Source organism: Dermochelys coriacea, chromosome 3 (assembly GCF_009764565.3).
Source record: "Dermochelys coriacea isolate rDerCor1 chromosome 3, rDerCor1.pri.v4, whole genome shotgun sequence".
Lineage (NCBI taxonomy): Eukaryota > Metazoa > Chordata > Testudines > Dermochelyidae > Dermochelys > Dermochelys coriacea.
Genome location: NC_050070.1, coordinates 82,326,772 through 82,351,950, shown reverse-complemented (window position 1 = coordinate 82,351,950; position 25,179 = coordinate 82,326,772). Strand labels below are relative to the sequence as shown.

The 25,179-nt window shown below is 41.6% G+C and overlaps 1 long non-coding RNA gene across 1 annotated transcript; it reads right to left on the bottom strand.

Moving 5' to 3' along the window:
• Positions 1-16,751: 16,751 nt before the first annotated feature.
• LOC119852642 lies at positions 16,752-24,936 on the bottom strand. Its single transcript, XR_005291755.2, has 4 exons — positions 24,817-24,936; positions 20,862-21,230; positions 19,663-19,806; positions 16,752-18,342 (listed from the first exon to the last, which is right to left on the bottom strand). It is a non-coding gene; the product is annotated as an uncharacterized LOC119852642 (long non-coding RNA).
• Between the last annotated feature and the right edge of the window lie 243 nt (positions 24,937-25,179).

Genomic DNA, 25,179 nt, shown 5'->3' with positions numbered 1-25,179 from the left:
ATCCCAAAATGCCATTGGCCTTCTTGGCAACAAGGGCACACTGCTGACTCATATCCAGCTTCTCGTCCACTGTCACCCCTAGGTCCTTTTCCGCAGAACTGCTGCCGAGCCATTCGGTCCCTAGTCTGTAGCGGTGCATTGGATTCTTCCATCCTAAGTGCAGGACCCTGCACTTATCCTTATTGAACCTCATTAGATTTCTTTTGGCCCAATCTTCCAATTTGTCTAGGTCCTTCTGTATCCTATCCCTCCCCTCCAGCGTATCTACCACTCCTCCCAGTTTAGTATCATCCGCAAATTTGCTGAGAGTGCAATCCACACCATCCTCCAGATCATTTATGAAGATATTGAACAAAACGGGCCCCAGGACCGACCCCTGGGGCACTCCACTTGACACCGGCTGCCAACTAGACATGGAGCCATTGATCACTACCCGTTGAGCCCGACAATCTAGCCAGCTTTCTACCCACCTTATAGTGCATTCATCCAGCCCATACTTCCTTAACTTGCTGACAAGAATGCTGTGGGAGACCGTGTCAAAAGCTTTGCTAAAGTCCTATCACTAGGACACTATCACAGGGACACTATCAGTCCTTGCTTCTATTCAAAGGATTATTGAAAGTAAGCAACTATCTTTCAGCTAAACATTCTCTTTTAGAAACAAAAAGCATAAAATTGTATGTGACTTGATGAATTGTGTTCTGGGTTTCAACAACATGAATCCGATCCGAGGAAAGCCGGCCGTCTTTGTAAATGTGAATATTGTGCAAACAAATGTTCTACCCTCACCTGTAAACAGTCTTTTGAGACTACAACACCCTCTTAAGTAATTCCCCAATGATTTGGCTGAAATGTGTCTAGTCCATTTACTGTGGGAAGTACATCGATTCCCAGGTCGAAGTAAGCACATGAACACCTCAGACATGTGTGTTTCAGGTACACACACACACACAGGCAGGCAGGCAGCTCAGTATCAAGAGGGGGACCAAAAGTGGACTTAACTTTCACAACGGTAGAGTTTTGCTTGGCCAAACTAGCGGTGGTTCAGACCTGGTCCTGGCTGAGAATGGTAGATGGGTCCTGTTTTGGCTCATCTCTAATTCCCTCAAAGGTTCAAGGAGATGATGCCTGTATGGGGCAAATCACTGCCATCCGTGGGACCGGACGGCTAGGGAGGTAACGGGGGCTCAACGCCAGCCTCTCTCCCCGTGCCAGTCTCTGGGCTGAAGGAAGCACTGTGCCTGATTTGGGGCCGCTGGTCCGCAGGGGACCAGGGACTGGCAAAGACCCTGAAGCGGGTCGGGCTGCGCTCCGGGGAAGCGGGCGGCTGCCCAGGGAGGAGCCCGGCAGGTTTCGGAGAGAGGGGAGCCGCCGCGGGGAATGGGCGGCGGGTGAGCCGGACGCGAAGCGAGCGGGGTTGTTACCTGGCCGTGGAGGTCGCGGGATCCGGGGTGGCGCAGAGGGCTGAAGGGGGAGACGAGGACACGCCGCCCCCTTCTCCCGGCTGCTGCTTCTTCTTCAGCCGCCAGGGGCTGAACGCTGAGCGCCGCTTGGGCTCCCGCTCCGGGGGGCTGCTGCAGCTGCTGCTCCCGACCTGCCGCCGGTGCCGCCTCGTGGCCGGCGTCTCGGCGCCCGGCTCCGGCTCCGAGTCCGAGTCCTCAGACTCGCTGCAGTGGAAGAGCTTCCCGAACCGCTTGCGCCCCCGCTTCTCCATGCCGAGCGCTGCGGGAGCGGGAGCGGGAGCGGCAGGTGGGCGAGCAGGGAGCTCGCCAGCGAATGAGGGGGCTGTAGCTAGAGCCCGGTGCCTTAACGCGGACAGCGGGAGCCGCAGCACCTCCTGGGGACCAGCTGTGGGCTGCCCCAGGCCCTCCTACCTTCACCTAGCAGCCGCTGGTGCTGCAAACGCCTCCCTCTTCTCCCAGTCCCTGGGGTTCCCAACTTTCCCGCGGCGCGGAGCGAGCTGCAACGATTTCCTGAGTTGTTGTTTTTGTTTTTAAATGGTTTGTTCCCTCTTCCCTCATCTCAAGCCATCACCGACAACCCCTCCCCGCCGAGAAAGCAGCACGGTAAGTAGGGCCACCGTCTATTGCACAGGAAGGGAGAGGTTTGCATTACCCATGTCCAGGGTGCAAATTATACATTATCATGTTGTTTTCTGCTGAGCCCGTTTGACCAGGGCCCTGTGTCACTCGCTTATGCAACGCTTGTTCAGTCAACTTGCTCCTCCATTGCAGACACAAGGTGCATTTCTTCCACCCAAGAGAAAGATTTGGCTCTACAGTAGGAGGGAAGCATTGAAGATAGCAAATAAGACTGCCACATCATTTGTCACCTTTGAGATTCATTTATGATCTAATACATTGGACAGTGCTTCAGCCTGATGGGAACGATAACTGTCCAATAGACAGAGCTATTTTTTAACATTGGCCAAAATTTTTCAAGTCACCAGGCCTCAATATAACTGTCTGCACCTAAATGTTAAGTGGCCTGATTCTCAAATTCTGATTTGTGGGTACTCAACACTTTTGAAAATGAAACTACTTATATTCTGGTGCCTAAATTTGGAGTTAGGGCCCTAATTTTAGTTAGAAAATGTTGGTCATTTTCTTTTAGAAAGAATTGTATTAATATCATAGATATTATGCTGACTAGGCAAAGCACAAATATTAGTTATTTATTAACATTAAAATTATGTTCAGGTCACATATTGACAGTCTTGACATTTATATTCATGAACAAAGTCAGTCTAGACTTTATCTAAACCAATTTAGTTTTGGAATAGTTATATTTAATTAATTTCAAAGAAAAAGCATGCAACAAATAGATCCCATTCTCAAACCTCATTGCACCACAACCCTCTTCTGAGAACAACAATGACTACATGGCCCCAAGACGGAGGACCAAAGCCTGAGACCACCTGAGCCCCACTACCCCAAGTTCGGGCCAAAGCCCAAGCCCCACTACTCCGAGTGGGTGGGGTGAAGAGGAAGCCAAAACCCAAGGGCTTCCGCCCTGGGCGGGTGGCTTGAAACCTGAACCCCGCCACCCAGGGCTGGAGCCTTTGGGCCCCGGCCCTGGGTGATGGTGCTCAGGCCCCAGCAAGTTTAATGCCAGCCCTGGTGACCCATTAAAATGAGGTCAGGCCCCACAGTTTGAGAACAGCTGGATTGGAGATCAGTAGATCAGGATTCCTTGGCTAACAGTTTTCTATCTATCACCTTTCACATTTAGCATAAATTTAGCATTTAGCACATTTAGCAAAAGAGCAAGTAGATATCCCTCTTTCCTCCACAAGTTTTCAGACTAGAACTGGCCCTAATAATATCATCTACTCAGCAATTCTGAATGGCTGGAAAGCATTGTTAGCTTGTCTACACTAAAACATATAAGATTTACACAAATAAATATTTTGGGATTAAAGTAGGCATCATCAGACAAACATTAAAATGCTCCAGAACTGTGGCAGGAATTAAATAATTTAGATGTGAAAAAGAATGAATTACTCATTAATTATTGCACCTTCCATACTTATATTGCAGATCATCAACACTGTTCTGTCTTCCAGAAACTAATTTTATGTAATAACTTGTGAAATTCCACTGAAAAAAAAACTATAAACCCTTTATGGAAAAAACATAAATGTATTTGTCTGTAAAATACTGTATACAGCTATGGCACTGTGTAAATAATTACTAATACTCACAATAAATCACCACTGAGTTTCCTGTTTTAGCTTTTCTTCCAACATTATGGTGATATGAAAAACTTTTCCAAGAATCTGCATATGAAGACTACCATTTACTTTTTAACTTCTAGTTACGCACATTCAGAGTCCACCAAGAAACTCTTAAAAATCATTGTGTGAAATCTCATGCCATTGAAGTCAGCAACAACTCCCATAGACTTCAGTGGGGCCAGGATTTCATCCATTTATATACTATTAACTCTTCTGAAAATTTTTGACATAGGGCCTGATCCTGCAGTCCTTAGAAGCCACTTGGAATTTTGTCTGAGTAAGGAATTTAGTTAGCACTAGTCCTTTAAATGATGTGGCTGATTGTGGAGAGGACTAAATAGAATTTGTAAAACAAAATCGAGCTTATAAAAATGGTTTCTTATTCCATTTTGGTGCTGTGAAATAATTGTAAAGTATTTATAGGAGATAAATATTCCACAGATAGCCACATAAGCTGGAGCCCCTCAAATCTGATATAAACCATGGTGCGTACAGGAAGTTCTTGCACTGGTATCCCACCACCTCATGAGAAAATACGCTTTGAGTTGGAGCTGCAAAAGTATAGTGCTTACAAAAAGCAGCTCCCTTTGGGAGAGGCCAAAGTGTGGCCTGCAGGCCATATATATACCATGGAGTTCTACAGTGTAGCTCACTGCCACCCTTCTTCTTAATAGAGATGCAACCCAGACAGACTACAGCTACCAACATGCCATGCTCCATCTTGATCCTTGCAGTGGGAGTAATTTGCTCAATTTCATGCAAATTAGGTTCAGCTCTCAGAGTCTAGGCAGAGTGTAAAAACAGATTTCAGTCAAGCAGTGTTTCGGAGTTCCAGGGATACTATATTAGTCTGTATACGATTTTATTTTTGCTAGTTTGCAAAGCACGCAAATCTGATTTTACTTCTTCTCTTCACCCAACTAGTTCATAGCAAGAGAGTCCCACCAAGAAAAAGCCCTGTGCAGCCTCCTCCCGTGTTACATGTTCAGTTCTTTTTTCACTTTGTCATTAGCCAAGTCACTCTTCTCCTATCTCTGAGTGAAATTCACCCCAGTGCAGAATGCTAGCACAAGGCTCATGCAATAGTCAAGTCCCGCTTCAGCCCTATTTTAAGGACTTAAGTGGTACATAACCCTTATGCTGGCCCTCTGCATCAGGATAAATTGTGCATTTTAAAACTCACAATTCCTCCAACAAGTTTTGAACCTTATGCCTCTCTGATTTAACTACATAGTTAGGGTTGCCCGGTGACCGGTTTTTGACCAGAACGTCCAGTTGAAAAGGGACCCTGGTGGCTCCAATCAGCACAGCTGACCATTAAAAAGTCGTTAAAAGTCCGGTTGGTGGGACTGGCAGACTCCCTAACTGGCTCCACAAGGCTCCCAGAAGTGGCGACATGTTCCTCTGGCTCCAAGTCGTACGGGTAGCCAGGGGGGCTTCACACGCTGCCCCTACCCCGAGTGCGGGCTCTGCAGTTCCCATTAACCGGGAACCACAGCCAATAGGAGCCGTGTGGCTGGCACCTGTGGGTGGATGCAGCGCACACTGCACAGAGCCGCCTGGCCGCACCTCTGCCTCAGAGCTGAGGACGTCACTGCTGCCGGGGAGCCCCCTGAAGTAAGTGCCGCCTGGAGCCCCCTCCCACACCCAAACTCCCTCCCAGAGCCCACATTCCAACCACACCAACCTCCTGCCCCAGCCCGGGGCCCCCTCCCACACCCTGAATTCCTCATTTCTGGCCCCACCACGGAACTGGCACCCCAGCCCAGAGCCTGTACCCCTCGCACCCCAACTCCCTGCCTCAGCCCAGAGCCCCTTCCCACACACCCAACCCCCCTCCTGGAGCCTACACCCCAACCCCCCCAGCCTGGACCCCCCTCCTACACCGCAAACCCCTCATCCCCAGCCACACACCCAGAGCCCAAACCCCAGCCCAGAGCCCGTGCCCCCAGCCGAATCCCTCACCCCCTCCTGCACCCCGACCCTCTGCCTCAGTCCGGAGCCCCCTCCCACACCCAACTCCCCTCAGAAAAATGACTTTCTGACAGAGAAGCAAAGGGAAGCTGCAAGAGCAGTCACGCACTACTCCCTAGCTGTGCAGGTATATCGTTTCAGGCTCCTGGAGCAGCTGATGGAGAGGTAAATCACCGCAGGGCTGGGGACACCCCAGACAGTGGCTCCTACCCTCAGCTGGGATCAGCTGCTAGTCCTGGCTGGGCTGAAGAGGATGGGACTTCCTCGTCCCCTGCAGGGAGAGCCTGGGGCTGTGTCAAACCCATCCTCAGAAACCTCTTCCAGCTGCAGGAAGCTCAGCATCCTCCCTTCTTTCCTGCCCCCATCGCTCCTCAGCTATGGGGGGGAGGGGTCACTCTACGGGGAGCTGCTCCCACATCTGCCCAACCCCCGTGCATCTGGGACCTCCCATACCCAGACACCCCTGCCAAGCCTCACACTGTAAACCCAGACCCCCCTACAAGACCTCCATACCTGAACCCCACCCCACTGAAACTCAATCCCTTCACCCAGACCCCCGCCTCCAGACCACCCCCAGTGAGCTCCCTGCACTCAAAGCCCCACCCTGATGAGCTTCAAACTCCCTGCATCAACCTGAGCCCCCACATCCAGACCCCCATGCCATTGACCCCAACTAGCTGCACCCAGACCCCACCAAGCCCCACTCCTCCAGCACCCAGACCTCCCTGCTGAGACCCCCCACACTTGGTTGTGTGAATTGTAATTAAATACTATGATACAGTCTTTAATTACAATTCACCAGGGGGCCAAATTAAGGTTGCCCAGGCAACCTTAAATCTCGTAATTCCTACTTTCTGAGTGCTAGACTTTTCAACATTAATAATGTTCTTTTAATGTAGTTTCCTCTGTGTAACATTAGTATAACTTGTGTGCTTTCTCCTTTATCAAGTAATACGTGCAGATGAAGGAAGTTGGTCTCTAATCCAAGTCACCAATTCAGAGCAAAGTATTTTCATCCTACTTACCAAATTGGCTCTTTGGAACAGTGCATAAAAAAAGAAGCAACGAATTATTACTTTAAAATCAGAAAGTTCACACACAGACACGCACACGTTTGCCATAACAATAGATTGCAAGAAAAACTGTAAGAACATTCAATATATTTTTGTACAGAGCCAGAGTTCTCAAACATGAAACGAAAAAGGAGCCTGCTTATTCAGGTAGCAGTCTATCTTGGCTAAAGAACATTTGGATTAAAAGAGAATGTTAACTGTTGCTCGGTAAGAACAGAATAAGCATAAAATGTTTCTGGGTTCTGATGTTATGCCTACTGACAAACTGTTTTCCGCTTGTTTTTTTCCTTGTAAAAGACAACTTATCTCAAATGTAAAACATGTAATATATGCTCCAGCCTCATGACAACTAAAGTTTTGAACAGTCAGTCGCAATAGGTAGAGCTGGGTAACACAGTCCATATAAGGTTGCAAGACTCTTTCCATTATTAGACTGATCCTCTTAAGTTTCTTATAATTTTGCCAAAATGTAACCATTTAGTCTGAAAATGTCCATGCCGGATGTCTGCACCGGGCTGATATTTAAGAGTAATGGTATAACCATTTTCAAGAATGTTAGGGGAAAATATGCTGGTTTGCCCATGTTAAAAAAATTATTGCAGCTGTTTCTTTAACAATTTCTAGAGCCCCCAGACTTTGCAAACAGGGACTTGCAGTTGGAATGGGGTGATGGTAGCGGTGAAAGGATTTTACCATCCTTGGGAATATTTGTTCAAATTTACTTAAATTATGAGCATGCGTATAGACAAATGAGGGCTTTAGGAGGGCATTAGGCCCCCAAAAATTTAGGGATTACATTAATAAATAAAGGAAATAATGAGTTTGGAACAGAAGTTTGTTTATCTCACTTTAATAAAAGAGGACAAATTTAGTCATGGTACAAAACTACTCAATGAAGTGATGTTCAACAGCTATTATGTTATTATTTTATTTACTTCAGCCCTCCACATAAAAAAAAGTTGTCTATACACCTGATGAGCCACTGAAAAAAAATCATAGCTGACACATGCTCAGTAAAGGGACTTCTTAGCGTTTGGTAGCTAATTTCCCTGGAGATTCCATCAGCATTGAGCTTGCTCTAACCAGGGTTACAGGGACTGAGTGGGACTTTCTTTACAATTGCTCTTCCTGGCTGTCAGGTGCTGCTGTGGCACTAGGCACAGGGACTAAGATCAGGGAGGTTCTCTCTGGTGTTTTCATTGCCCTCCCTGCTTGCACCAGGGAGTGCAGAAAGAGAGGGGGTGTAAGAGCCCAAGGAGATATGATTAAAGTCTATAAAATCATGACTGGTGTAGAGAAATTAGATAAGGAAGTGTTGTTTACTACTTCTCATAACACAAGAACTAGCGGGCACCAAATGATATTAATAGGCAGCAGGTTTAAAACAAACTAAAGGAAGTATTTTTTCACACAACACACAGTCAACCTATGGAACTCCTTGCCAGAGGATGTTGTGAAGGCCAAGACTATAACAGGGTTCAAAAAAGAATGAGATAAATTCATGGAGGATAGGTCCATCAATGGCTGTGAGCCAGGATGGGCAGGGATGGCGTCCCAGCCTCTGTTTGCCAGAAGCTGTGAATGAGCAACAGGGGATGGATCACTTGATGATTACCTGTTCTGTTCATTCCCTCTGGGGTACGTGGCATTGGCCACTGTCAGAAGACAGGATACTGGGCTACATGGACCTTTGGTCTGACTCAGTATGGCCGTTTTTATATTCTTAAAATGGCAGATGAAATTCATTGTTGACAAATGCTAAGAGATACGCATTGCAAGAAATAATTTGAGCTATTTGTATACGCTATGGGATCTAAATTAATGTACCACTCTGGAAAAAGAAAGAGAGCTCATAGCATGAAATTAATTGTAAACTACAGAAGACAATACTGTCCATAGAGCTGCAATATGGTCCTATCAACAAAACGGGCACAGCCAAGGTTCCATTTTAAGTGTTAATTTATAAATCTAATACCACCAAAATAACTGAGTTATTAATTGTAAATTCCAGCCTTAAATGACAATTGTCAAATATTTGTATATTTAAGATTTTTTTAGTTTGTTTGTTACTACATGGTCTTGGACATGACTTTTTTCTTAGTGGGGAATAATTTATCAACTTTAATAGAAAGGTAAAGATATTTTGATGTAAAAGCAGCACCATTCTTACTTATTATATGGTATATAGAGAAAATAAACTGATTAAAAAAATTTATGTGGAGGGCGAAATACAAAGCCTGAATTAAAAATGTGTGACTGTAGGAAAATATTTGAGGACTCCTTAGCCCCAGTGTGATATTTTAGGCCAGGGTGATCATGCAACAAACAGCTGGCTAGTTATTGTTGAACTTGGGGATGAATAGTAAATATGGCCTGTTCATTGCTCTGCTCCAATGAGGGCATTGATGCACTCAAATATATGCTCTGTATGTCCCCACAAGCAGTATCTCTGTTGCTGCCTGACAGACTCACTCTTTTCCCTTCTGCTTATCCATGTGGATTTTGCTATGTGCTACATTTGTGGCAGAAATAGGGCCGTGGAGTCCTCGTGACCAGTTTCTCTGCTGCACTGTTTACCAGGTCAGAGCAATACTGTATTTCCACTTCTTTTGACTTTCATATTATTTTACCAGGTATATTGGTTATCAGGTTCAGGACAGAGTTTAAAAACATTGGGCCTGATTCACTTTGTATTACTCCAGTTTTACATCAGTGTTATACAACTGAAATCAATGGAATAACAGTAAATCTGGAGTATCATAGTAGTGGATTCAGTTTATTAAATCTAAAAATAAATATTTGCCCCCTAATATAGCTGCCAGTGCCCTCATGTACAAACTGCAGTCTGTTTTGATATTTTAAACATACTATAACCCACACACCCCTTCCCCAAACACACACATACACACTTTTCACTCACGCTTACTCTCGTTTTGGCAGCTCAAAAGGACTATAATCCTTCTGCTGTTTTTTCCCCATACTCAGTAATCCTTCACCCTCCTACTTTACGTGCACTGTACACTCATCTTTTTACTCACAAATACAGTTGAAATTTTACCGATTTTGCCTGTAACTCATAAAATGAGTTGTGTAAGTATAACAAAGAAGAAATATAACAACCCTGAGGATTTGAATTTCATGTAGATTTGTCAGATAAATAGTCTTACAGTCCTCCTTAATAAGGACACTTCTACTCAAAAGTATAATTAGACTAAGCAGTGCAACAGTCTTTTTAATTCTGAACTGCATTATTGAGGCTATAAGACTATAAAGCAAAAGAAATGACTGTAGTCAGTGAGACAAATTCATTCCTTGTTATGTCCATTAATGCTAATGGAATCATACCTCAGATGAATTTGATCTGCAATGATAGTCAACTATGAATCAGATGTGTTTCAGTTCAATGCATTCTTTTAACAAAAAGCTGAGAACTGTCTGCTCCAAGTTACTATCAGATGTGATAAATACATAAATAATGGGAAGGAATCTCCATTGATGTAAAATGACATAGCTCTGTTGACTTAAATGGAGCCATCATGATTTGCACAAGATATTTATATCTACCAAGGCTCTTATGCTATGCCCACCACTGTATTACCTTTGCACCCTATTCCAATGCCATGTCAAACCCCAGTACAGCTACAGAAAATTAGCCAACAGAAGAGGCTGTGATGAATCACTGGGATGACAGGTCAAAATGGAGATGCTTAGAGTTATGCAATACAACAAAGAAAAGGAATTAAAGTTTTATCAAAAGGCTTTAAACTGATACACTGTAAGTGATCTTTTAACTGTAGTATAGAATAACTACTTGTAGATAGAAGTTAATTCTTTGTTTCAGTGCTGAGAACTTTAAGTTACTAGATGAAGTGAAAGAAGCTCAATGTTATACTGCACCTATGGCTAAATATTACCTTTGTTTCACATGCTAATGTTCCACTGACACCAGTATGAGGTTTCCAAAAAGATCAAAAGCACTAAAAACAAACTGAAAACTTATTCAGCTACTTCTTAAAATAAGATTAATGTGTATTATTCTGTTATGTTTTTGGTTTTTTTCCTGCGTATTTTCAGACTCAGCACTGTGACAATGCTGATATTGGAACTACAAAAAATAGAAAGACATAGCCAGGACTTATGGACAAAACACAGGATTGGGATCAGAACCTAATGAGTTTTAATCCAATCACTTGTTATATGGTATTGGGAATGTCACTTAAACTCTCTCTGCTTCAGTTTTTCCATCTGAAAAATGGAGATAATAATGCTTACTTACCTATCTCACAAAATTATTTTGAGGCTTTTCTAATGAGTATTTTACAAAAATCTAAAGAAATATGTACCAGTAAAATCGAAGTATTATTATTTCCAGAAAAACAACAGGGACTCCCTGTTGTTCAGGGACCCCCGATACTATTATTTCCAGATATATTAATGTGATAACCTTAAATCAGATGTGCATACGATTCATATAAAAGATATGAACTGAATTATCTGTGGGTACATTATGTCTGTATGTTATTAATGTCTTTTTTTCCCCCAGGAGTGATTTAACAATGTGAAAAGAAAGACTATTTTTCATGACTTCCTTAGTTTTTTTCATCTATAAAATAGGGATAATAATACTTACGCACCCACAATTAATATCCCCAATGCTTTACAGTGCAATATCAATACTAAGTATTATATATCAACATAAATATTTTATTTATTTTTCTTTAAATTCATTTTTCGTACATTTTAGGCCTATTCATACAGAGAATGGAGAACACAAGCAAGATGTTCCTGGGATGATAAGACATGTAAGGATTTATGTAAACCAGGTCAAAATCCTAGTGCCAGGACATCGGAACTGCCCTCAAAGCCAGGAAAATTCTGATATATCTAGGCAACTGGTCATCTTAAATCAGTACTCCAAGCCATACAGTATCAATCCAAATCATGCAAACTACTCCATGCAGTCAGACCCTTGCACCTGCATGGAGCTTGTTGCAGGAGTGGGGCCTTGATGGCTGCATAATGTCTCTTTCAGTTTGTTTCAAGACAGAGAACACATTCAGCTGCTTTTTGCTACACTATCTAAATGAACAGTTCTGAAACATTAAGCTCTACTGTACAAAAGTATTTAGACTACCAACTTCATAATTATAATCTATTATAGCTATATTGATTTTTATTTGAGAGCATGCAATTTTTTATTTTTAAAGAAAAACCACATACCACCAGTTCACAGCCTGCATTCTACATAAATTTACTACAGTTTGAGAACTGCTGATCTTAGATTTTTGTCTAGTTAGTGTCTAATTGAAAGTATTTTAATATTTATTATTACGTTATTCCCAAATAATGTTATATTAAACCAGTGATTTAATTTTTATCTCAGTAATGCGCTGCCAATATTTTAAAAGAAGTTGCCACAAAAATGTCACCTTTATCATTTGATAAACCCCTGTGCTTAATGCCAAGGGTATGTTGGCTTGCCAACAGGAGAGATAAGAGATTGGTGCTTGGTAAAGAAACATATTAAGATTATTAAAATAGCTACATTTAAAACAATAAGTGCAGTTGCTGGAAATATTTATACTTTGTTCCAGAACATACCGCAGTGTAGTACATTCATAGTATATTACAGTATCCAACATGTAATTCCAAAAGAAGGATGAGGCCATGGTCTTTGACCATAGCGAAATTTCTTGAAAATACTGGCCATCTGATGCAACCTTGCCCAGTCCTAAACCAAAAAACAAACAAGGTCATTAAAAGTATTTTTATACTTCTGGGATAAGGGAAAAGTTTCCTCTGGCTAGTTTCCAGAGGGGGGATGAACTGTATCAGAGACAATGAAATCAGCCCCACCTTCCCTTCAGTTTGGTGGTAAAATTTAACAATGGGCCCTTGAAAGCCCTAAAGTGCTCCCTCTAGTTTATTAAAACTTCCACATAATATTTAAAGTCTGCATTTATTATCTGCTTCAACACACTAGAACTTTGGGGAACTTCACTTCCAGCAAGTCTCAACTCCCTTGTACAATATTAGTGGTATTGGATAATGCATTTAAATTAAGTTTTTTGTTATTCATTTTAATTAAGAAAATTGTTCACAGGGTTCCAAATAGTTAGGGAGAAGTCCATCCTATTATTTTGGATGATGTACAGTATCTCAAATTATAAATCATAAGAATGGAATTAATCTAATGAACCACATGTGAGAGAAGTTCTTCCATTCCTGAACAACAATTTCTGCTGCGGATGTTGTTAGGATGCTCACAAGAAGCATATAGATGAACATTTAAAAAAGCTCATCTTTATAAGTTTGCTCTGTGCCCTTGTATGTAACAATTATATACCACAGATTTTCAGCATGGTTAATTTTTATAAGTGTCCATAGTGGTTTGTGAACAAACAGAATTGAGGATTAGCTAGTTGAGGCTACTCTTAACTTGACCCTAGATCTTGTTCTGCTGTAGGAGATGGTCTACCTCCCAAAAGTTTTATAGTTTTCATAATAGTTGAGCCTAATAGATGTAATTCGTTTATAAATAATGAATTCTAAATGATTTTGTCCTGTTTTTTAATCTGCGATTAGTGCCTCTGGTAGAATAGCTAGATTATTAAAGCATCATCTTGCCTATATAAAAGGGCCAGACTCTGCCACCCTTACTCACACTGAATAGTATCTTATTTTGCAAGTATCTCCACTGAGATAAAAGGGGCTACTTCTCAGAGTAAGATAGCATGAGGAACAGTGGAAAAATCTGGCCTAAATTTAATAGCAGACTGTTGGTTCTATCAGGGTTGGATTATGTTTGATTGGGACCTGAGGTAGTTTATAATTTTGGGGTCCCCTGTTTGCATACTCCATTCCTTCTCTTTACTGCTTTACCACCACCCATCTTTGAGACTAAACACTTGATTGTGAAGTTACCTTGATTATTTCAGGTAGAGTTTTAAAATATGATATACCAATTGTAAAGCTGAATGAAAATTAAAATGAACAAGACCATGTTAATTTTGGCACATAACTGTAGTAATACACATAGGGATGCTATGACTTCAGTTACTTATATCAGTGGTATTCAATTCCATTTTCTGGCAGGCTAGATAAGCCACTGTCCCAATCTTGGCAGGTCAAAGGTTTTTTCAGTTGTTTGCTCTCTAGTAAATCTGCCATCAACCAGAGATTAACTTTTTGAGAGTTGCGTGCTGGATTGCATTTATTAATCTTAATATAAAAGGTTAAATGTGTTGGTAGACAATATTCCAATGAAATCTTGCACACAAATAATTATCCTAATACACTTTAATGGAGTGGAGCCGACCTGAGTTGAAGGGCTCTTTCTACTCCTTCAGTCCCCCTCCCACCGTGTGTGAATAGGCTAGGCTGGGGAGGGAAGGGGGAGAGAGGTCTGCTGCTTCCTGAGCAGCTCTGATGGGCTGCTGATTTCCAGAAAGCATGGAGGAACAGCTGTCACCAGGTGGTGGGCCAAACAGAAGGCCCTTGTGAGCCAAATCTGATCTACAGGCCACCCATTGAAGAACAATGTAGAAAATAATGTATATTTTAGGGAGACCCTCTCTGACTGAGTGCACACCTGTATTCACATCCTAGACACTATTCTGACTTTAATGCCTTATATTTGTACTCACTTAAAATCTACTTTTTGTAGTTAAATAAACTATTTATTTTTTAATCAAAACTAATCCTGGGACATGTTTAAACTGAATTGTCCAATTAAAGTAGCAAACTGTTGTACATCGACCTCAGAGGAGTAACAGACCTCCCATATCTGAGCTGTCCATGAGAGGGCTGGATAGCACAGAACACATACACACACACACACACACACAGAGAGTTGTGGGGAAAATCTGTGATTGGAGTGTATTGGAGTCAACCTGCAAATGGTAATCAGGGCTGTTGGAAGTCAGAGTGTTGACTGGAGTGTTGGTGGCAGGCTGCAGCCATACACAGATACTCAGGGTGTGATCTGCATGCTGTTGGGCTCTTTGTGAGGGGCCCACCTTGGAAGCTGAAGCAAAGCATTGTGAGGCCCCACCAACGTAACAGGGCAGGCAGTGACACAGTCCCTTACTAGTCTAGATTGCACCGCAGAACGTGATATTCTCAAATGCAAGGCCACTGGCTGCATCCCTGAAAACCACTGTGTAAATCCAGCTCCGGGCACTATACAAATAATAATAAATAGTACATTAAATGAGAAATATTTTTACTCTCGGATATGCAAGTCAATAAGATCCCCACAGACATATTTTAGAATTCAGTGTCCTCCAAACATTAAGCCTTAACTGCATGAAGTTGGGCACCTAAACATTAGTGGACACTGACATTTTTGAGTTGTGTCTTGCTCAAGGTCCCACAATGAGTGACAGAGCCAGAAAAAAACCAACAAAACTTCTGATGCCCAGAAGGCTGTTTTAGCACCAAAGGATTACTCTTATAATTTGAAATATAATAGAAGGGGGGGAGGGAGAAATTGTGATAATTTTTATATACCTATTTAAAATGAAATAATTCATGAAATACATTTTAAATTAGAATAAAAATAAATAAAGGAGAGTTAACTATTAAGTTAAACCATGTGGGCTTTGAGCATACTTCAGCTATTTAGACAAGAACAAGTTTAAAATAGCCTGAAGGATCTCTAAATTTACACATATCTGTTATACAAGATTATATTAGTATCAATAGATTACTAAAGCATGAATAATTATGTGATGGGCAAAGTTATCCTGGTATGAACAATCCTTCCTTAAGTACAGAAACAAGATAAGCATAAATTGAAATTACATCTGAAAAAATACCATCTGTCACAGCCAAATAACTATATCTTTATTTATCTAGACAGCTACTAGTGGGATCAATATTTCCATTTAATTACTGAAAATACTTTTGTTTTTTCCATTGTAATGCTTGTGAGCAGAATGCTACGACCCAGTTTAGCAAGTGGGAAACTTCATATGACCAGACATGGTTTGGACAGCTCCAGAAACCCATTAGGGGGAAAAGCAGGGATGGCCCTTCCTCCTAAAAAGACTTCTCTGCCTCCCATTGGGCAATCAGAGAGAGATGGGAGCTGATTGGCTCCTCATCCTTTCCCCCCCTTCTCCTTTAATTGAAACCTTTGCCCAAGTCTTTTGGAGCCTCTTACTCCATTTTAGCTGTCCCACCCTTCCTTCTTGTAGTATAGGAACTATAGTTTTAGGTTGCTGCAGCTCTGAGCAATTGTCTGTTTTGGGGTCAGGCAAGAAATTTTCCCATTAGAGCTAAACTGGCACAGGTCTGGTGAGCTGAATCCTAGGATTGGCTGAGGAGAGCCTACCATGACTTATAGGTTATGTGGTGGGAGCCCTGTAACACCCACACTGGCCCCATTCAAATGCCTGGTACATGAGATTTGGGGAAGATGGGACAAATAGGTCCCCACCCCTGCCTTAAGTTGCAGTTTACCTCTTAAATCTGTCCCTATTCACCTACCTGTCCTGATCACAATGGTGTATTTAGCAGCATATAATAGTAGAACTATGGCTTTTATTTGATTATTATCCACTGCTGCATGTTCTCAAAACCCAGAAAACATATTAAAGGATGGATATTAAGGTTATCCACAATCCACTTTTGTATCTCTTCTCACAAGAGACAAGACCAGAATATGGTCTGACTGTCCAGAGAACAGTTGGGGAAATAATTTGTAAGGATTAATATGTATCTCAGGGTATCCATAGATTCTAGCAACCAAGTCTTTTCACACTTTCTGTGGAAAAGGCCTCAGCTCCCAATGAAGCAATCTGGGGGAAAGAGTGATTTTTGGACTAGGATTTCAATGCGAGTTTTGCTATTGACTTCAACATGGTCAGAATTTCATCCTAATTGAGGGGAACTAGGTCATTATAAGAGTAACCTGTTCTCCTTTCATGGGTTTTCCCGTGCACACCAATTTGACCAGTACTTTGTACTTTTAAAAAAAATATTTATTAGTTACATTAAATGCAAAATGAATCAATGGAAACATTAACATGAAAACAAAGAAAAAAATGCAACTCCCTCCTTCCCACAACAGAATATATATATTTGGTAAGCCTCCAGGGACCAAATTTTGGCCTCATTTACAATCATTCATCTCCACTGACTTCACACAAGGGCATGCTCTGACCTAACAATGTAAAGAAGGACAGAAAATAGGTCTGTTTTGTTAGACTTTGTCTAAAAGTAATTATGAGCTTATTGTTTAAAGCTTCTCCCCATTCTATATGCAGCCACTGTCAGGTACTTGGATTTGGCTGCCAAAAGATGATGACTCATTGTAATGCTGTCTGATAATATGGTTCCAAATTGGGGAGTGCTATACCGCCCAAAGTTCTTTGGCATTACAAATATTTTTGTTATAGGAGTTCACTCCCTTCCACTCTAGATTGGTTATAAATCTATCCTGCTGAGAAAACAAGGAATGTGGGACAAAATAGCCACTTGAAAAGTAGTAATATACACCAGGGAGCCAATTCCTTTGTATTGCACCTATTCTGCCAAATCCATCCTATGACATTATTTCAATGGTTTTGAATTCTTCTTTATGTTAGTGGTTGATATTACTGAGATAATTTCAAAAACAGAAAGAGAAAAGAGATTAAAGGAAATTGCATACTCTCCCTTGCTCTGAATGCAAGGAAAAAAGGTGATTGCCACATCCCCCACCCCACAATAGTCTTGCAATCCCCTTTTGGACCCCCACTTTGAGAAACGTAGGTATAGATCTAGCTTATTGTTTAAATTGGGGGCAAGACAACAACCTCCATGGAGCACTCCTGTTAGGGTTAGTGATTAACACCACAAATGTTGTCAAAAGGATACCAGACATCCATTTTTCTGTCTCCTGGTATGATTAGTAATGCAAAATTTGTTAAGAAAACATTGCTAATCATATTTCTTGATATACAAAGGTGGTTAAATCATACCTTACTGAGAAAAATGCCACAGGAGGGCAAAAGTTAAGCAGAAAGCCACTGCTTTAACTCCTGTTGGAGATGAGATTTGCTTTCCCGCTTAGTGAGTGGGGAATACTGACTTCCTAACCCAAAGATGCCCCAAGATCCAGATCCAAATGTCTACTAATCTCACAGCATGTGTGAAGGGCTGAGTACTGATGCAGAAGTCCAATGTCTCTGTTACCCCAGCACAAATACCCAGGACCAAATCCTCCCCAGGAAACACTACTGAAGGGGAGTGGCTGGATAATACTGACAGGTCCTTCAAAAGGAAAGTGCCTCAAACATGTAGAGGACATACAGAGGAGTTTCTGTTTTGCCATCTGCCTTGGTCAGACATCCTATCCTCTGTGGGTCATTGGAAGCTTGGTCCAGACACGACTAGAGAGTCTGTGAAGAAAGTGGCTGCCACAAAGCACGGTAGATGTGGCCTCTGCAGATACTTCAATATCTGCAGGCCTGGAAGTCCATGACATTATATAGGTAGTCAAACCCAGCCCTTCCATCCGCATCATTCAACAGGAACACTGCAGTTTTTTGTTCATCTTGAACCATCTTGCAGCTTTTTTAAAAAAAAACAAAAAACAAAAAAACAAAAAAAAAAAACATAAAAGCATTATTTATCCTGAAGGTTAAGCCCAGTCCTGAAGATAAACATACAGTAAATCTCCACTGAATCTGGTGATTAAAGAACACTAGATTAAGTAGCATTCTACTCCTTACTATGATTGGACAATTTTACAAGCTCTTTTCTCCTATATTTATTGATAACCATGTATAAATTTATCTGTTGCTGTAGTCTCATTTCATCACACTATATTATTTCACCAGAATATATTTGTTGGCCTTGCTAAGTATATCTTTGTAGGTGAAGGAGTTAAATGAAAGAAGCAATGTTGATATCTTAGGAGGGGGCTCGTGTGCCTGTACAATTTAGCTGAAAAACCTAAGTCATCTTCTACAGTACCAAGGGAATAAAATTAATACTGTATTTGCCAAGTGAAGTAATCTTCCATTTGCATCCGTTAGATCACATTCTGTAACTGCTGCCAAATCACACCACAAATTTCCCACTGTTAGGTCTTCAGTATTTCCCCTACTTACTGGATTTTTCCAGGGGAGGGAGAGATTTTTCTTCTCCTCCTCCAGCTACCTACACTGCTATATTATTTTTAAACAGGATACTTTAGAGTTCTTGTGGGTCTATTAAATTTATTTTTAGACCAAATATGTTGGACCCAATTTTCCAGATACATTTGGGAAGTACAATGCCATATTTACAAAAATATTCTTTCACTAGAAAGAGTGGTCACAAAAGCAGGTTGAAAAATGCAAATTTTCACAGGAAAATTTGCAAACATTTTATGTTGAATTAGTAAAAAAAATTTCACTAGTTTTTCATCAACATTTTTAAAATATTAAATCAGTTGTCCTTTTGATTTGCATTTCCACACAGAAGACAAGAGACAGACCATGCTACCTATCTGACCACATTCCCTCCCTGCAAAGCTCTTTCCCCTTCTCCTCCATCTGCACACATTCACCTCACGGGTTCTATGAGCCATATCCATTACTGGCTAGCTGGGGACATATTTCAATCTTTTACTATTACAACAAAACCTGTACAAAAGACCCTTCCTTATTAGGCAATCTCCAAAGAGAATATCCCAGAGTAACTGGGCAATAGCCCAGTAGCCAGAGTCTTCAGAAATGAAATATGCATATAGATATATACTATATGAAATAAATAGTTAGGTTGTTGAATTGTGATCCATACATCACCTCTGTAGCTTGCATGTCTTATTTAAGAAACAGAAAATATTTGCTATCAAGGAAAAAAAGAAAAAAAAAAGTTTGATTCCAGTAAATAGCTGTCCCATACATTTAACATGAAGCTGCTCCAATCTGCTCTGCACACCGGTGATACTGGAAATGTTCATCTGTGTTTTTGTGTGCAGCTGTAAAGTCCTTTCTCCAGCAGAGGATAGTTTCTTTTACTTTCAATAACTTCTTGAGCTATGCACCCCTGGGGAGTTGGATACATAGAAAATAGGCAATGGACAGCAGAAGTGGTATTCTTGAACAGAAACCCTTCAACTAACTATTTTGGGCACATTTCACACTAGTAACACAGGTCATAAAATAATTCCTAGTGCATTTTTCTTTAGAAAAACATCCAATCTTGATTTTAAAAAAGTGTCAGTGATGGAGAATTTACCACAGCCCTTGGTAAATTGTTCCAACAGTTAATGATGCTCACCATACAGAACAGTGCTTCAGTGAACAGTTAGAAACAAATGTCGGGATAGATACTGAGAGGTCCTTTATTGGCTTCTCTTGGGAGCACGTTTTACTCCAGAAAAATAGGAATGGCTCTTGTTTTCCAGAAATTCCATTGGGCTATTCTATAGGCCGCGGGTACCGTAGTCAAGGGGAGGCTGTGCCTCCCCAAACAGTCTATCATTGCCCTTCCCCCAGGCCAGTGTGCCTCCTGAAGGGACTCAGGGCTGCCGGGACAGCGGGTGCTGGGCTGCACTGTGCTGCCTGCCTGGTGCAGGCCACCCAAGCACTGGGGGCTGCCCGAGCTCCTGTGGGGGAGGGACATGGCCTCAGCTTTGGGCACAAGGCTATTCTTAAATTGTTACTGTATAACTACTGCTTGGAATTTTATTTCTGTCATCTAAAATATTTAAATCAGAAGTAATATTTTCTAATCCTGTAAAAACCCCAAGGCTTGAATCAACAAACATTTGATGAATACATAGCCTGAAGATATAACATCCACTGATAAATGCTCCTGAAGAAATAGATGATTAAAACTATTTTGTTTTCCTGGAAGACTTAAAAGAAACTGAATTGAAAAACAAAAACATCTGGGCATTTCAAAGAGCAAAATGAAGGTTTCCCACCAGAAGCTTAGAATCTTATCTCCCTTTGTCAATAGGGCACCACCAGAACAAAATAGGAAAGGCCTGAAACAATAGAAAAGTTCTTTTTAGCAAGACCACTGACTATGTCCCATCCCACCCTGCCACCCCACAATCCAAGTAATTCTGCCACTTTTAGGAAACAAAAACATACCTTTGAATTTTTAATTTACCATTGTCTCAGCACTTTTTACTGCAATTAACCAGGCTGCTTGCAGGGAGCTTCTGTGGATGGAAGTATTTCTTTCACAATATATTGAAGTTCAGTTTTGAAAGTAACATTTTATATCCTCGAAATTCCACAAGAATTAATTCTGTGCTCCTGCACTGAGCCATCTGTGTCTTGTTGCAGGCCCTTCCACCCCTACTGGCTGCAGTACCTTCACACCTCGCCCACAATGCAGTGTAAGCTTGGCTCAATGTACCTTCATAGACCATTAGTTAATCCACCTCCATGAGGGCTGATAGGGCAAGGAGAAGGACCTGCTCTGGGAACTCCTAAGAAAGGTTGCTGCAGCAGCCCCTGTGGAAAAAGGGAAGTCTACTTGCTGGGTCCAGACAGACTGAAGGTGCAGTTAGTGTCTTTTGGTGGCCCTCGGCCAGAGCCCAGTGGAGTGGGAGGACACAAGCTCCCTTACCCTCCCTCCCCCCCACATTAAGACCCCCTAATCACTTGGTGATCTTTCCAACAACTGTCAACCATCACAGGCTCTCTGGTGGTCTGTTTGCAGCTCAGTGGTCAGATGACAATGGAAGGGTTAATGCTGACTCACTGAGCTGCTGCTGTATACTAAGGGAAGGGTTACTTCCATTTTCACTGGCGTTGACTGGAGATTCTGGGGATAGAGAGGACAAAGGAAGCTGGCCTTGAGAAACTTTTGGCCGACTCCCAGAATCCAGTCAAGCGGGGCTGCGTCTACACTGCAAAGCAATAGGGCTCAAGCCTTGGGGTCATGGCTTGACTTGGGCTCGAACCCTCCATTCCACTGTGGCCTGATCTGAGTCTAAATGCTGAAGCTCACTCTATGGGCTACGCTGTAGAATCCTAGAACCCTAGGTCCAAGCCAGAGTCTGAGAGATGTGCGTAAACAGAAGTGGGGTTTGGGCTGAAACCTGAATTTATGTTGTCGCTCAGATGTTCTCAAACTGTGGTCTGTGAGCTCCCTTCAGGTGGCTTGCGGATAGATCCCTCTAAGGTGCACGCCTGACCAGCCACACACAAGAGAATGAAGGGCCACTCCCCTAATTAGTGGAGCTGTGTAGGTGCCTGGACCCTGGAGAAGAAGCACATGTAAGGTGAGGTGGTGGCCTTGGGGATGATTAGGGGGGTAAGTGGGAGAGGGCAGTGGGAATTTGCAACGTGCAGGGCTGCAGTGGCCAGAGAAAAATGACTTTCCCCAGCTCCAGAGCTGCGGCTGCCAGGGAGAGACGGTCCTCCTTCCCAGCCCCAGCTGGGGGGCTGCTGTGACAGGGAAGAGAAGACACATCCATCACATTAGCTAGACTACTGATCTACAAATAAGAGCACACAACTCCTATTTTAATAACAAAAAAAATTTTTTTAATATGGCGCTTTCATCCAAATGCTTTACATTTGGGAAGATCATTAAGTCGCCTGCGGAGACCCTCAGCAATTTTCAAGTGGTCAGCAAAAAAAAAAAAAAAAAAAAAGTTTGAGAACCGCTGTTGTAACTTATGCATACCCTATAAGCCATGTTTTCTAATCTCAGTCATTTTGGGGGCTCTTCTCTGAGCCCTCTCCAATTTATCACCATCCTTCTTGAGTTGGGGCACCAGAACTGGACACAGTATTCCAGCTGTGGTCACACCAGTGCCCAATAGAGATAGGTTATTTTATCTATTCCTACTCACGATTCTCCTGTTTATGCATACTAGAATTTCATCAGCTGTTTTGGTCACAGCATCACACGGCAAGCTCATGTTCAGCTGATTATCCACCACAACCTTCAAATCTTTTTCAGAGTTACTCCTTTCCCAGGATAGTCCTCCATCCTGCAAGTATGGTCTACATTCTTTATTCTGAGATGTATACTCTTACATGTAGCTGTATTAAAACCACATACCTGATGTATGAGGTTTTAGCAGACAAGCAGTGCAGAACTATCTTACTCTTCTTGTTCCTAATCATCTAGGAGTCAATACTACTTCTGTCCTACATTCCTTTATATTGCCCAATATGGCAAGGAGGAATTTCAGCCTAGAAAAATTAAATATCCTGTTTTCAATTATATCTAACACATATTGATGTGATGGACTCAGTCCTGCTCCCATTAAAATAATAGCAATTTTGCCAGTGATTAATGGAAGCAGCACTGAACCCTTAACTTTTGCATAAATTTTAACCTTAACTATACCCAACCTGAAAGTCTGCTATAATGCACTTAAAAAAGTCAAGTCTCCTTCACTTCAGGATTACTAAGAAAGAATAAAATGCTACTTTTAACATTGGCAAATTTTTCTTGCAAAGAGTTTGCTTGCTTGTATTTTTTTTTTTTTTGCTGCTCATGTAAAATATTGTCTCCAACTTCAGCTTCATTTCTTTGTGTGCATTTCTTCCATTTTAGAATTATCATATTTCTAGCTTTTATTTGTACCACAGATGCTGCTTTGGTATTTTCATTTTATTTTAGTACTGAGGGAAGGTATTATTTTTGTGGACTCCATAATGGGAAGCTCAGATTGTCTGATCAATTTTTGCTAGAGACAGGGTGTCAAATCACAATTCTTTAATCTTTTATTTTCCCTGGAGTTGTTTCCTGCCATTTTGTTGATTTAATTGTTTGACTTCTTATATTTTCTGAATTTTATGTTGCTGAATCAATAGCAAAAGATAGAAGAGATCCTCTAAGCTCACAAGAATCCAGCTGCCATCATAGAATGTCCATGTTTAGCTCCCTCATTGAGGTAATTGAAAGCTTTACCCTGCCAAAATTTTCCTCTTCATATGTAGGCTGTACTATAAAGAATCCACTGAATGCACAAAGTTATAAGGAGTTAAGGTTTGGTCTTGTTCTCAATGAAGTAAATTGGCAAAACCCCTTTGAGTTCAATGCAAGCATGACTGAACCTTAAATGAGTTGGCCAATTTTTCATAAACCTTCAATGTGAGATGAAGATCTGGATGTCTTTTTAGCCCTGATAGAGTGATCAGAATTAAATTAATTTTATACAGCTTCTAGAACAAAATTATTTGTTTCCCCATCAAATCCTTTCTTCAGCCAATGAATTTACTGGCTCAAAATGCTTACTTCTGTACTAGGGAAACTCATGCCACCCATATGCTTATTTAAAAATCCTTTTTGTTGCTTATCTGAGCTAATTTGATATCTTTAAAAACTAATGGAGAGATTAATTTTAATAAAAAATTGCATCAGAAAAAAAGATAAGGCAATTAGTATGTTACCTCTTCCAAACATTTACATATATAACTTTACTCATAATCCCACTGAACCCACATGCACAGATACAGCAGCATTGAACCCATGGTGTGTACATTAGAAGCCCAATTCTGCAATATACTGAGCACGTGTCACAAGTTAGCAAAGCACATGAGCACATGCTTATCTTCAAGTATCTGAGTAAAGTTAAGCATGTGTTTAAAGTGCTTCTCTAGATTGGGGTCCTAGAGCTATTGGGAGGTTCATTTTTATAATACTAAACAAAAAACAAATGTTATTGAGGTCAAGTAAGAAGTACACACTATGGCAGTTGATTCTCTGTGAATACCATTCCTGAACACGCTTTCCAAATGTGCAAACATCAAAAGGGCATACTTGCCCAGTAGCACTCCCTTCTGGCTAAGTGTAGCTCTGCTGAGCCCTACCTCAGTTTCACTTTCACTCAAAGCCCCTTCAGAAGTCTATACAGGCCAGATATTGAAAACATCCCCCCTTCTACAGTCCAGTTTAAATTCCACAGAAAGTTTTCAAACTTACAAAGTTTCCATCCCTATTTTAGCTAGGCCTAGGCCCAGCCCTGCTCCCCTTAACAGGAGATTGGTCTGGGTTTGTTGTTTTACCTCAGACCCAAGCTGCACACAACCTCACTTCCCTGAGGAGGGATCTTCCTGCTCTCCCAGCATTTCTTACCTAGGAGTTTAGCCTACTCCATTGATCTTTCCTCTGCTGACTCAGGACCCAGCAGAAGCCTTTTTACTGTCTGCAAGCATCTGCCAACAACTAGCTGCCACTGTCTCCCCCTTTATAAGGCCCAGGTATCTTCCTTTAAGCCCTACTAGGCAGACAGTAATCAGTCCAGGTGCATTGGAGCCCACTCCCTTTTAAAAGGACCAGTCATCCTGTAACAGCAAAAAAGAACGTGTATTTATGGGATGTACTACAGACTTGTTCTATTTCATAGAACATCCTGCTGTTAAAAGGTTTACATGAGAGAAAAGATCATGCTTAAACTTGCTTCTCGGTCTGATAGAAAAAAATGAGGCTATTAGAATA